Raw genomic sequence first — 15,643 nt, forward strand, 5'->3', positions numbered from 1 at the left:
ATCGGATTTATGCTCTCAGCCTAACTATGTATTTGTGGACCCTGCCAGTGGGGGTTGTGCGCTGGTATTTCTGAACCCTGCCAGCGGGGGTTGTGCGCTGGTATTCTGTGGACCCCACCAATGGGGGTTAAACATTGGTCATAGTCAAGGCTGTTGAGTTACGAGTGTTTTGAATCGAATCGGATTTATGATTATATTATATGTGAATATTTGAAAATATTTGATCAGCATGAAATATACTCTTATGTTTATTTGCAGCATTATTCTTGAAAATTAGATAATATCTGAAATATCTGGTAGAGATATTTGTTACTTACTGGGCTGTCTAGCTCATTACCTTTCTTTCTATTTTTTAGATTCAGATAATTAATTTCTAGCGTGGGACGAAATATTGGGACAGAGCTTTTAGAAGCGAGATTAGCATTGTCAACTTCATTGAACTTAGATCTATTGTTTTATTGTTAGCAAAAATTTTATTGGATGTAAGACATTTGATTTAATTACTTAAATTACAGTTGAATAATAATTATTTGAATTTATTCCGCTGCGATGCATTGATATCGTGATGAGATGCCTTGCATGCTTATGGAGAGAGTTCTTCATAAGTATGCGGCGGTTGCCGCGACCCTCGATTCGCAAATCTCGGGTCGGGGGCGTGATAGGATTACTAGCAAAGGGTGCACAATATGTACCCTAAAAGCCATAAAAATTTCAAAAAAAATTTGGATAAATTCGGTGCAAAATTGAAAGAGTTTTGGATTTCTAAAACTCTATCTCATAGAATTCGAAATCCAAACTTATTCCTTTTTGATTTGATCCAAACCACCTTCCATGAAAGAAAGAAGAGAGGAAACCTTTTGTGAACGTGGAAGAGACCTGAGAGAGGGCTTTTGTCACACAAAATAAGTGGAGATTGGCGTTGAATAAGAGAGAGGGCATGGGGAAGGCTTATGTGGCGCAAGGTGGAATCCTAGTCTTACTAGGATTCTATCTTATGACTTGTTTTAATTTGGTTTTTCAAATCAAATCAAACTAAAATTAGATCAACCTAATTAAAATAGGTCTTAACCCAATTAAGAACCTAATTTAATCAGATTAAATTAGATTTAAATCTGATTTAATTTTCTAATCAAATTAGAAATTAGATTGACCCAAGTCCTAGTTGAACTAGGACTAGTTTTTTCTTGCACTTGGCTTATCCAATAAACCAATTAGACTTGATCCAATCAAGCCCAAAATAAATCTAATTAAATCATATTTAATTAGACTTAATCTCAGCCCATTGGCTTAATCAAATTAAGCCAATTAGCAATCGAATTGCTAATCGATCCTCCTGTAATACTTGTACTTGGTTAAATGTCAATCATATTGATCATTTAACCCTAGAACGATTCTTAATCATTGATCAACCATCCGATCGAATCATGAACTCTAATGTGTGTGACCTCATAGGTCCGAACCTAAATCGATAGTACAGAAATAAATTTTTGTACCAATCGAAGTGACCATCTAGCAATGGTACCCGACGACCGGATAGGTCGAATGTGTAGAACAACATCCTTAGAACCCATGCGAATATAGTTTTCATATAATTCATCCCCTTGACCAAAATGATCATAGGACACCCCAGAGTTCAATTGTCAACTCTGATCAGGTTGTCCACATTGTATTTCAAAATATCAAATCCATCTGATGGATTACCCTGGCCAAGGTTTTGCTAAATTGAAATACAGCGACTCATTCTTTTCCAACTCTTAGAGTGGTCAATCCCATCTCGATCACAGCACAGTGAGTTGCTTGCAAGTCACTGAGGTGATCTCAAGTCTAAGGGACACTTATACCTATATCCCATCAGAGACATTCTCGACAGCAGAATACTCTGGAGTTGGTCACGTTCAATGATGATGTACCCTTACATCTCACCTGTATGCCATACCAGTGTCTCCACACTCCTTGGTTAAGAGGACAACCGACCCATATGGCCTACAGCGACCTATGCTCGATAGAAGCTGTCGTCCTTATTAACAGCTTATCATTTGGTCGTGAACAGTTTTAAGGACTAATCGATAAATCCTCTGTTTATCGAACTTAAATAGTCCTAAAGACTTCATCATAACAACGGAGTTCATTAGAAGATGAAAGCTTATGATGAAAATGCCAAATATATTTTATTTATTAACAAATCAATTACAATGCTTGATTGCTCAACCGTCAACAGCTTGACGATTGACTTTTTTGGGATACATTTTCCAACAAGTTGTGCCTCAACAATGGGCACATCTGGTTGCGAACCATTTGGTGAGTCCTAAATGGATTGTAGATTTTGAACTTTCTCAAGTTCAACAGACCTCCCACTGCCTCCTTCTTGGATAAACTCTTTCTCCAAGAAAATGACATACCTACCAACAAACACCTTTTGTTGAGTAGTGTTGCTCCTAGATTGATTTTGATGATTACAAAGTAGATTGAAGGGATACAAATAATTTTAAAATGAAAAAGTCCTTATGCTCTTCAAGGGCAAAATCGTAATTTCACTAAAATCCTGATTTGATAGTACCATTTGGTAGAACAAATGATTTGAAATCTATTGGTGAAAATTTCATTGTGTTTGGACTTATATTTTTGAAGTTATGAAGGTTTGAAGTGCATGAGTCGACTCATGAGTCAACTCATGGCACTATGAGCTGATTGGCACGCAAAAATTCCCTTTGGCACGCTAGTTTTCTGGCTTGGCACGACCTGTGAGTCGACTCATGAGTCGACCCACAAGGCATGAGTCGACTCATGAGTCGACCCCTGCTGATTTGAGTCAAGAATTTTCAGAAACGCATTCTCTGATTTTTGCAACAGAGGTCGACTCATGAGTCGACCCCTGAAGCATGAGTCGACTCATGAGTCGATCCCTGCGACGGAAAATGTCAGCAATGGCTATTTTTTTGCCCGTTTTAATTGCCTTTTATGCTTCCTAAAAATCCTCTAACGGCTCTTTATCTGCCTAAATTGTTTTCTCTTGCTTCTAATGTCATAAAATGCTTTAAATAGTGAAAGAAATTGCAGATTAAATAGCAGATCAAACGTGAAATCAAAAACGAAAAAAAGAAGAGAGAGGATCCAAAATCTGCACGAAAAAGCCTGAGATCAACGAGATATTTGAGAGAAAAAGAAAAGAGGATCCAAAATCCACACGAGAGATTGTGAAAGAGATTCAAGAGCTTTCAAAGAGAGGATCTTTCACGCCTATTGTTTCAACTTTGATCTAGAGATCGTTCAAAGCTTTCAAGAGATCTTCAATCAACGATCATCCTCTTCTCAAGTGTTCATTCAAGCGTTCATCCACCTTGAGAAAATTCAAAAAGGGTTTCTTCATTTGAGTAAAGTTTTTATTGTTATATTCGCTCATTTAAGGAGCTGTTATTGTATTAATCTGTGCTCTAAATTATCTTACTCTTGTAAGTAATTGTTCTTATTTTTGGAGGATTTCCAAAACAAGGAAAGGTTGATCCGAACCTGAAATCGGAGTGTTTTGGGTTTATTTGTACCCAGAAAATAAGTGATCTAGCTTGGGATAGCTAGTGTCGGAGTTTCCGACGTTTTGTATTTAGGTTGAATACAAGCATAGTGGATTGAAATTCCCAAGTAGGAGCTTGGGGAGTGGATGTAGGTGCAAGGTTGGCACCGAACCACTATAAATCCTTGTGTTTGTGGTGTGCTTTATCGCTTTACCTTATTTCTTTATTATATCCTTGCAATTCTGCTTCAGGTAATTAATATTGAATTAAAATCTTTGTCTTGTTCATCATAAGTTATAAATTAAGTCTAAATTTTTAGAAACCCAATTCACCCCCCCCTCTTGGGTTGCATAGCTGGGCAACAAGTGGTATCAGAGCCCGGTGCTCTAGCCCTTCTTTGATCTAACAATCAAAGAGTCAAAGATCTATGGCAACCCATGTTGGTACCTCTCTAGCCGAGGGGCAATCAACAAACCGACCTCCACTTTTCAATGGGTCTAATTACACCTATTGGAAAGCTTGGATGAAGATTTTCATACAAGCACTCGACTATGATATGTGGAGTATCATAGTGAATGGTCCTCACACACCCATCAAGATTATAGATGGTGAGGAGTCAACCAAACCCGAGAAAGAATGGGATGAGGTTGACAAGAAATTGGCACAATTAAATGCCAAAGCCATGAATGTTCTTTATTGTGCACTAGATGCTAGTGAATTCAATCGCATTTCTACTTGTGCATCTGCTAAAGAAATATGGGATAGGTTAGAAGTAACCCGTGAGGGAACAAATCAAGTAAAAGAGTCTAAAATAAACATGCTTGTACATAAATATGAATTGTTCAAAATAGAGCATGATGAGTCCATAACTGCCATGTTTACTCGTTTTACTGATATAATTAATGGTTTGAAGAGTCTTGGCAAATCTTATACTAACAGTGAACTTGTAAGGAAGATTCTCAGGTCACTGCCAAGAACTTGGGAAGCCAAGGTGACTGCCATCCAAGAAGCAAAGGACTTGAACACTCTACCTCTAGAAGAGCTTCTTGGATCCTTGATGACTCATGAACTTAGCATGAAGCAACATCAAGAGGATGAAGTCAAAAAGAAAAGAACCATTGCCCTCAAATCCACAACTTCGCCTGATTATGAAATGGATGAATCTGAAGATGAAGAACAGGATGAAGAGATGGCACTCATCACCCGAAAATTTAAGAAGTTTCTAAGAAAAAGGAAACAGGGGATGAGAAAGAAATTCACAAAAGAGGAACAAAGCAAAGAAAAAGAGAAAGATCAACCCCTTACATGCTACGAGTGCAAGAAGCCGGGACATTTCAGATCCGAATGTCCACAACTGAAGAAAGGTCCCAAAAAGTTCAAAAAGAAGGCAATGATGGCGACTTGAAGTGCGAGTGATGACTCAAGCTCCGACGAGGAAACCTCAACAGAACAAGCCAATCTGTACCTGATGGCACATGAAAATGAGGTAACTTCTAAATCCACTAGTGAATTCACATTTGAAGAATTGCATGAAGCATTCTATGACTCAATTGATGAATTAAAGAAACTAGGGAAGAAAAACAAAGAACTGAAATTGGAAAATCAGTCCTTAGTGAAACAAGCTGAAATCCTTTCAATTGAAAAACTCACCTTGAGTCAAGAAAATCAAAACTTAAAGGATGAAATTAACAAGCTGAAATCTATAGTAGATAAGTTCACCTTAAGTTCAAACAAACTAAATATGATCCTTGAAAATCAGAAAGCTATATATGATAAGGCTGGACTTGGCTATAAACCTCTGAAGAAACAAAAGTTTCTGAAGGATATTTATGTAAATTATTCAAGTAACAAGTCTACAAATATTACTTGTTTCAAATGTGGTAGAATAGGACATAAATCATACACATGCCTCAAATCTACAAATACAACTATAAAGAAAATATGGGTTCCAAAAGGAACCATTTTGACTAACCCAAAAGGACCCAAGAAAGCTTGGGTACCTAAGACAGAAACTTGACCTTTGCTTGCAGGTGTGTCTAGCATCCCAAGAAGGAAACAGGAAATGGTATCTTGACAGTGGATGCTCGAGACACATGACTGGTGATGAATCACAATTCATCACGCTTGATGCTAAGGATGGAGGGATGGTCACCTTTGGAGATAATGACAAAGGAAAGATCATCGGGATAGGTAACATTGGTATCACTCCCTCCAAATACATTGAGAATGTTTTACTAGTTAAAGGTTTAAAGCATAACTTACTTAGCATTAGTCAATTCTGTGATAAAGGGTATAAAGTAGTTTTTGAATCATCTGTTTGCATTGTGACTAGTCCTATTAACGATGGCATTAAATTTATAGGACATAGGCATGGCAATGTTTATATGATAGATTTGAATGACTTAGCCAAATTAGACATGCAATGCCTAGTATCCTTGAATGCTAAAATCAATGAGACTAGTTGGCTATGGCATCGTAGACTTGCACATATTAGCATGCATTCTCTTTCAAAATTAATTAAGAAAGATTTAGTTCTCGATTTGCCAAAATTGAATTTTGAAAAGGATAGAATTTGTGATGCATACCAATTAGGTAAACAAACTAGAGTATCATTTAAATCCAAAAACACTGTTTCAACTTCTAGACCTTTAGAGCTCTTACATATGGACTTATTTGGACCAACTAGAACCACTAGTCTAGGAGAAAAATGATATGGATTTGTAATTATAGATGATTACTCTCGTTTTACTTGAGTTTTTTTTTTGGCTCACAAAAATGAAACTTTTCATATTTTCACTAAATTTCATCGAAAAGTCTCTAATGAAAAAGGATTTTCAATTCAAAATATTAGAAGTGATCATGGAACTGAATTTGAAAATCAAGATTTTGAAAATTTTTGTGATGAAAATGGAATTGGCCATAACTTCTCTGCTCCTAGGACACCCCAACAAAATGGGGTAGTCAAAAGGAAAAATAGAACCTTAGAAGAAATGGCACGTACCATGCTCTGTGAAAGCAACCTTCCAAGATATTTTTGGGCGGAAGCGATTAACACAGCATGTTACATTTTAAATCGTGCTTTAATTAGACAATTTTTAAAGAAAACCCCCTATGAACTTTGGAAAGGAAGAAAACCAAATATTGCATATTTTCATGTTTTTGGTTGCCGATGTTTTGTATTAAATAATGGCAAAGAAAAACTTGAAAAATTTGATGCAAAATCAGATGAAGCAATCTTTCTAGGTTACTCCTCTACTAGTAAAGCATTTAGAGTTTTCAACAAAAGAACTTTAGTAGTTGAGGAGTCCATACATGTTGTTTTTGATGAATCTAACGATCTTCCTTCAAGGAAGAATGAGGGTGTTGATGATACAGATCCACTAATAGAAGGTATGAAGGAGATCACTCTGAAAGATTCAGCAACTCCAAAAGACAAGGATCAAGAAGACGAATAAAATGAAAGAGGTGAAGAAATTCAAGAACAACCTCAAGGTACAAATGACCTACCCAAGGAATGGAGGTATGTTCACAACCACCCTAAGGAGTTAATTATTGGTGACCCTATGCATGGGGTAAAAACCCGTTCTTCACTTAGAGATGTAGTTAATCATTGTGCTTTTGTATCTCATCTTGAACCTAAAACTTTTGAAGAAGCTGAAAATGATCATAATTGGATTAATGCTATGCAAGAGGAACTTAATCAATTTGAAAGAAATAATGTTTGGACCTTAGTATCAAGACCTAAAGATTATTCAATAATTGGAACAAAATGGGTCTTTAGAAACAAATTAGATGAGCATGGAAATGTAATTAGAAATAAAGTAAGACTGGTTGCTAAGGGATATAATCAAGAAGAAGGAATTGATTTTGATGAAACCTTTGCACCTGTTGCTAGATTAGAAGCTATTAGACTTCTACTTGCATATACTTGCTTTATGAATTTCAAGTTATTTCAAATGGATGTTAAAAGTGCATTTTTAAATGGATATATCTCTGAAGAAGTATATGTAGAACAACCCCCTGGATTTGAAAATCATGCTCATGTCTTTAGATTAAATAAAGCTTTATATGGATTAAAACAAGCACCTAGAGCATGGTATGAAAGGCTAAGCAAATTTCTACTAAATAATGGTTTTTCAAGAGGCAATGTAGATACAACCCTATTTATTAAAAGAAATCAAAATGATATGCTAATTATACAAATTTATGTTGATGACATAATTTTTGGGTCTACTAATGAATCCCTTTGTCAAGACTTCGCTAAGCTTATGCAGGGGGAGTTCGAGATGAGCATGATGGGAGAACTCACCTTCTTCCTCGGACTCCAAATTAAACAATCAAAAGAGGGAATCTCCATCACCCAAAGCAAGTACACCAAGGAACTACTCAAAAGATTTGGAATGGAGAACTGCAAACCAATTGGCACACCAATGAGTCCCTCAAGTAAGCTTGACAAGGATGATGAAGGTAAAAGCGTAGACTTAAAATACTACAGAGGTATAATTGGCTCATTATTATATTTAACTGCAAGTAGGCCTGATATCATGTTTAGTGTTTGCTTATGTGCTAGATATCAATCTAATCCTAAAGAATCTCATTTGAATGCTGTTAAAAGAATCTTTAGATACTTAAATGGTACTTAAACTCTAGGGTTATGGTACTCTAAGGACTCACAAATTAACTTATTAGGATATTCAGATGCCGATTTTGCTGGATGTAAATTAGATAGAAAAAGCACAAGTGGAACTTGCCAATTTCTTGGAGTTAACCTAATCTCATGGTTTAGCAAGAAACAAAATTCGGTGGCACTGTCTACGGCTGAGGCTGAATACATTGCAGCCGGAAGTTGTTGTGCTCAAATCTTATGGATTAAGCAACAACTCGAAGATTTTGGAATTAAACTTAATGAAACACCAATAAGATGTGACAACACAAGTGCCATAAATCTATCTAAAAATCCAATTCAACACTCAAGATCTAAATATATTGAAATAAGACATCATTTTATAAGAGAACATGTTCAAAACAAAAATGTAATTCTTGAATATGTTTGCACTGAAAATTAATTAGCTGATATCTTTACAAAGGCCCTTAGTGAGGATAGATTCTGTGAAATTAGGAGAAATCTAGGAATTCTAGATCTATATGTCTAAAATTTCTCAATTTCCAAGAATTGATTCTTAGAGCTCAATTTTCAACATCTATCTTGGTTCCAAAAGCTCAAATTTATCATTCTAAAAACTTATCATTGAGCAAAATTCCTTCACTCAAAATTTCAAATTTTTCTGGAATTTATTCATATTTTTCCTGATTTTCTGAACTTCATGAGTCGACCCCCATGAGTCGACTCAATGGCAAACTTGTAAATCCCACCAACTTCATCGGGTTCATTGTTTTTAAACGGGAAACCCTGTTCGTGAGACGACTCATCTTCTCCTTCTAAAAGCCGTCTTCTCCAACTCTTTCTTGCTCCAAATCCAAGGATTAATTCCGAGGCAATTCTCCCTCCTCCTCTCCACCAAAAATCGCCACCTTGATAAGGATTTTTTTTGTGCTTTCTCGCTTTGCTTGGCGCGGTTGGAACGTGCCCTAGCACTTTACCGAACTTCCAAAATCTGCTTCTTTTCTCCACCAAAATCCTTCTTCACTCTCTTGTGATCTCTCCTCCACTCAATTCAAGTCTCCTTGCCTGCTACTATATTGAATATGGCTCCGAAGATGAAACTTCCCCAAAGAAGAAAATCAATCCGTGAGCCTGAAGAAATTGTCAGAAAGAAAAGGCAAGCTGGTCAGTCTTCCAGTGCTCCCACTTCAGTTTCAGTACCTGCTCAAGGTCCCTCTCAATCCTCCATTAGCCCCAGTGTAAATCCTCTTTCTGATAGAAAAGTAGAAACCGGGAAGAATATAGATTTTCGGTTCTTTGAGAAAGAAGGCTTTACTTTTGCAAGTAAAATTAAAAATCAAGGATGGAAACTCTACTGCTCCCTTAAGGAAGTCACCTATGTTGACCTAGTTAGAGAATTCTACCAAAACCTACTTTATGGAAGTGGGTCAGTGACTTCAACAGTCAAGAGAATTGATATCTGCTTGGATTCTAGAATATTGGGAGAAATACTTCAGTTGCCTAGTGAAGGATACTCATATATGGAACTCCCAATTAAAGAAGAGGGGATCAGAATTATTTTAGGAGATACCTATTCAGGAAGTTTAAACAAATTGGAAGCAAAGATTTTGTCCATTGAGATGAGGGTCCTGCATCAGATTGTAACAAAGCTCTTCTTTCCTAGGAGTGGTAGACATGACTTACTTTCCAGCAGAGATGTATGTGTCATGTTTCATGTCATCACTCAGACCCCCCTGAACCTCCCTGCACTTATGATAGAGGCCATGAGAGAAACTTTGAACAGATCCAAGGCACACTTGCCTTATGGTATGGCCCTTACTAGAGTATTTAGGAGGTTTGGAGTTAGTTGTGAGGGGGAGGCACCTACCAAGCTATCTCATTTGGATACTTTCAACCAACACAGTCTGCACAGAATGGGAATTACAAAGACTGATGGTGGTTGGATTAAGGGCTCTGAAGAAAGAACTGAGGATAGAGCTGAAACAATAGCTGAAGACAGAACTGAAGGCAGAGTAGAAGAAGAAGGTCCATCTTCTCCTGTACATGATTTCAGGGCAGCATCACCACAGATCCAGTTCATTCCTGATACAGAGGCTGGCCCTTCTGAGTTTACTAGGATGCCCACTCCAGTGTATCAGCCAGAATGCAGAGCACCTCATTCAGAGTTCAGACTGGCTGATGATCAGATCGAGCATATTTCACAGCGTGTGGCTTCTTTGCTGTCTAGCCAGTGGAGTAGTACTTCTTTTGCACCAGGAGCCACCTCTTCTGATCAGACCATGACTCCCCACATCTCCACTGTATTTCAGATAATTTCAGATCAGTCCATCAGGATACAGCAGCTTGAGGACACAGTCTGGAGATTGACTGGCAGAGTTCTAGACTTGCAGGGGCAAGTCCTTGCTTTGGCCCATCCCCAGCCACAGGAGTCAATCATTGAGGTCACAGACCTCACTGCAGAGGCTGGAAGGCTCAGAGGAGCACTAGAGGGTGGATATGAATTACTGAGGAAAGAGGTCCGAGGATCGAGTGAGCATGCTACCACTCAGTTCACTGCTCTACTTCAATCTGTTTTCAGAGCACTGAACGTACTTGATTCTATCAGACTCATGGTATCAGCCCTAGCATCTCAGCGTTCTCAGCCTCTCAGTTCATCTCGCTCTCCTGCTCGTGGCAGAGGCAGACGAGGTAGAGGACGCACTTCTGATCCATCAGCTTCTCATACCATATCTGATGACTCCGATCCATGATTTGTCTTGATCATTACTAGGTCCTAGGTGTTAGTATCTTGTTCTAGGATCTGTACCTTGGGGCCATGTATTGACAAATTAGCTGGTTGATTTTTATTTTATGAACTATGTATTGAAATAATTATGATATTAATGGAATCATCTTTTACCTATATTTCTACCTTTTGTAATGATATTGATCATATTTTGGTTATATATATTCTCCTTGTTGAAATATTGTCTTCTCTTTGTTGTTGTTTGCTGTTGATAATTGCTATATTAAGGGGGAGCAAACATCTGTGATATACTCTAAAAGGGGAGAAATTAAAGAATATTTCTGAAAAAGGAAAAGTTAACCATGTCTGATGATGTCAAAAAGGGGGAGAAAGTAAACAATTAAACAAAAAGCAAGCAACTCATTAAAAGCAAAACCCTAAATTATGAAAGAAAAAGGGGGAGAAATTAAACAAAAAGCAATTCAATTATTGAGAAATTAAACAAAAAGCAACCCATCAAAAGCAAAATTACAAATTATGAGAAATTAATTGAAGAGTTTAAAGAACAATACCAAAAGTACAATGCTAAGTACAATGCAATTATGTAACTTTTAAATTACTTCTTTACATATGCTCTGATTTACTTTAAAAATTTAAATATGCTCTGATATATTTCAAAATTCAAACTTGCTCTGATACATCTTTTGAAATTTACCTTGATACATCTTAAGAAATTTAACTTACTCTGATACTCCCTAAAATTTCTTTTAACTTGCTCTGATACAGTGTGAAATTTTCTCTGATACATTATAAAATTTGCTCTGATACAGTGTAAAATTTTCTCGATACATTATAAAATTTACTCTGATACAGTGTGAAATTTTCTCTGATACATTGTAAAATCTTCTCTGATAATATTGTAAAAATTATTTTTCTTGCTCTGATATATTGCAAAATTTATTTTTCTCTCTTGCTCTGATATATCTTAAACTCAAAATGATCTAATACTCTTTTCAAATCTTTATGAAAATGGACAAACTATTTTTGCATATGACCATTTATATCACATGCCAAAAGAATCATACTCTTTTCAAGCATATACACCTATAATGCATTCTTTTGAAATTAGTGATTCATATAAATTTTTTTTGTTCAAATATTTTGTCATCATCAAAAAGGGAGAGATTGTTGCTCCTAGATTGATTTTGATGATTACAAAGCAGATTGAAGGGATACAAATAATTTTAAAATGAAAAAGTCCTTATGCTCTTCAAGGGCAAAATCGTAATTTTACTAAAATTCTGATTTGATAGTACCATTTGGTAGAACAAATGATTTGAAATTTATTGATGAAAATTTTATTGTGTTTGGACTTATATTTTTGAAGTTATGAAGGTTTGAAGTGCATGAGTCGACTCATGAGTCAACTCATGGCACTATGAGCTGATTGGCACGCAAAAATTCCCTTTGGCATGCTAGTTTTCTGGCTTGGCACGACCTGTGAGTCGACTCATGAGTCGACCCACAAGGCATGAGTCGACTCATGAGTCGACCCCTGCTGATTTGAGCCAAGAATTTCCAAAAATGCATTCTCTGGTTTTTGCAACAGAGGTCGACTCATGAGTCGACCCCTGAAGCATGAGTCGACTCATGAGTCGACCCCTACGATGGAAAATGTCAGCAACGGCTATTTTTTTGCCCATTTTAATTGCCTTTTATGCTTCCTAAAAATCCTCTAACGGCTCTTTATCTGTCTAAATTATTTTCTCTTGCTTCTAATGTCATAAAATGCTTTAAATGGTGAAAGAAATTGCAGATTAAATAGCAGATCAAACGTGAAATCAAAAACGAAAAAAAGAAGAGAGAGGATCCGAAATCTGCATGAAAAAGCCTGAGATCAACGAGATATTTGAGAGAAAAAGAAAAGAGGATCCAAAATCCACACGAGAGATTGTGAAAGAGATTCAAGAGCTTTCAAAGAGAGGATCTTTCACGCCTATTGTTTTAACTTTGATCTAGAGATCGTTCAAAGCTTTCAAGAGATCTTCAATCAACGATCATCCTCTTCTCAAGTGTTCATTCAAGCGTTCATCCACCTTGAGAAAATTCAAAAAGGGTTTCTTCATTTGAGTAAAGTTTTTATTGTTATATTCGCTCATTTAAGGAGCTGTTATTGTATTAATCTGTGCTCTAAATTATCTTACTCTTGTAAGTAATTGTTCTTATTTTTGGAGGATTTCCAAAACAAGAAAAGATTGATCCGAACCTGAAATCGGAGTGTTTTGGGTTTACTTGTACCCGAAAAATAAGTGATCTAGCTTGGGATAGCTAGTGTCGGAGTTTCCGACGTTTTGTATTCAGGTTGAATACAAGCATAGTGGATTGAAATTCCCAAGTAGGAGCTTGGGGAGTGGATGTAGGTGCAAGGTTGGCACCGAACCACTATAAATCCTTGTGTTTGTGGTGTGCTTTATCGCTTTACCTTATTTCTTTATTATATCCTTGCAATTCTGCTTCAGGTAATTAATATTGAATTAAAATCTTTGTCTTGTTCATCATAAGTTATAAATTAAGTCTAAATTTTTAGAAACCCAATTCACCCCCCTCTCTTGGGTTGCATAGCTGGGCAACAAGTAGGATTATAGAAGTAGTATCCTATACTCTCCTTGGTATAACCTACAAACCTATATTTTTCTGATCTAGTATCCAGTTTATGTCCATCAATATTTTTCATATAAACTGGGCAACCCCAAATCTTAAGATGCTTAAGATTGGATCTTTTTTCTTTCCATATTTCATATAAAGTGCTAGAAACAAATTCCGAAGGTATTTTATTTAAAATATATACTGCAGCCTCAAGGGCGTATCCCCAAAAGGATAACGGAAGATCCATGAAACTCATCATGGACCACACCATATCTAATAAGGTGCAGTTTCTTCTTTTCGCAATTTCATTTAATTGTGGAGTATAAGAAGGTATCCATTGAGAGAGTATTCCATTTTGTTTCAAATAATCAAAGAACTCACTGGATAAGTATTCTCCTCCTCGATTTGATTAAAGAGTTTTAATATTTTTATTAGTTTATTTCTCGATCATTCTTTGATGCTCTTTCAATTTGTCAAAGACCTCAGATTTATATTTCATTAAATACACATATCCAAATCTTGACCTATCATTAGTAAACATGATGAAGTAAGAGTATCCACCTCTAGCTTGAGTCGACATTGGACCACATACATCAGTATGTACAAGATCCAAAATATCACTCGCCCTATCTCCATGTCCAGTAAATAGAGTCTTGGTCATTTTTTCCATGAGGCAAGATTCACAAGTTTCATATGATTCATAATCATAAGGATCAAAGAAATTATCTTTGTATAACTTTTTAATCCTTAACTCATTTATATAGCCAAGTTGGCAGTGCTAGAGGTATGTGACATTCACATCCTTTCTCTTTCTTTTCTTCATATTATCAACATGAAGCACATTATCATTAAGTGAAAGAAATATAAGACCATTATCAATAAAAACACTTCCATAATATTCATTAGAAATATATATAGAACAACTATTATTCTTTGCAATTATTTCAAAACTTTGTTTCAATAACAACAGTACAAAAATAATATTTCTAACAATATTTAGAATATAATAACATATCTTCAGTTCTAAAATTCTACCCAAAGGCAACTTCAAAATCTTGGTTCCTATGGCTTCGGTCTGAATAGACTCTCTGTTGAATGTATGTCCTAGAAGCCAATCTTGGCTGACACATTTCATATCTCTAGGATATGATTTTATACTTATTGGGCAGTTATATTACCATTCATGTTTATGTGTCCATGAATCATCTAAGGGATTAACAAGATGATGACACATATTCTCAAAGAGTTGAGAATTTGAGACATGTGTCATTGATGATTAATTTCTAAATTACTCCTGATCATAGGATCATCATGGGAATGATGATTGATCTAGATAGACCAGTGCATGGATTACTTTCTTCAAACAGATGGATCTCGAGTCTGCAGTATAGAGACATTGGAGCGAGAGTGCAGGTGGTTGTTAGAGAACAACTAGCACTGAGCGCGACCAACACGAGAAGTCATATGGATGTCTGCTCACTCGTTAGTGACTTTCTCGATACTGTAGTTGTATAATTGGTCTTTTGACCTAAGATGACACTACTGCTCGCAGTGAGACTGCTGGAGCTTGACTAACACATCAACATGGGTCTCAAGGAGCCTTAGTAGTGGATGTTGGTGACAGTTGGTCCACTGTAAGAGCAGGATGTGCATCAAGATGGGATCTATCGATCCTAGTAGAAGAGACTAGTCCTATGAGATTTAAGAAGCTGAGATCTTAAGTCTATGGTCATAGCAGTATGATTGATAGAAAAAAGTTTTCATAGAGTCAAATATGGACTTAAGCTGATTGAATCTATCATATGACCGATGTTAAGGTTTGACGATTCATCCATGACCTACCATTTGGTCAGAACTCATGATAGAGGGACTGTATCATATGCTAACTGTACCTAGAGATTCATCTTTTATTCTACTGGATTGCCACTACATACTGCTAGGTGTCACTGATAGATTATGAGTCTCATGAGGATCATCTTGATGATCAATGATCCTTGATGGGCTGAGTTAGAATTATTCCAATCCATTGAAAAGAGTTTCAATGATATTATGATAGAGATCATAATATATCTCACTACCAAACAAAATAAAATCTATGGGATCACACACAAAAGAGGCTTTTGACTGATCAGATGGTTG

This window comes from Elaeis guineensis, chromosome 1 (assembly GCF_000442705.2).
Source record: "Elaeis guineensis isolate ETL-2024a chromosome 1, EG11, whole genome shotgun sequence".
Lineage (NCBI taxonomy): Eukaryota > Viridiplantae > Streptophyta > Magnoliopsida > Arecales > Arecaceae > Elaeis > Elaeis guineensis.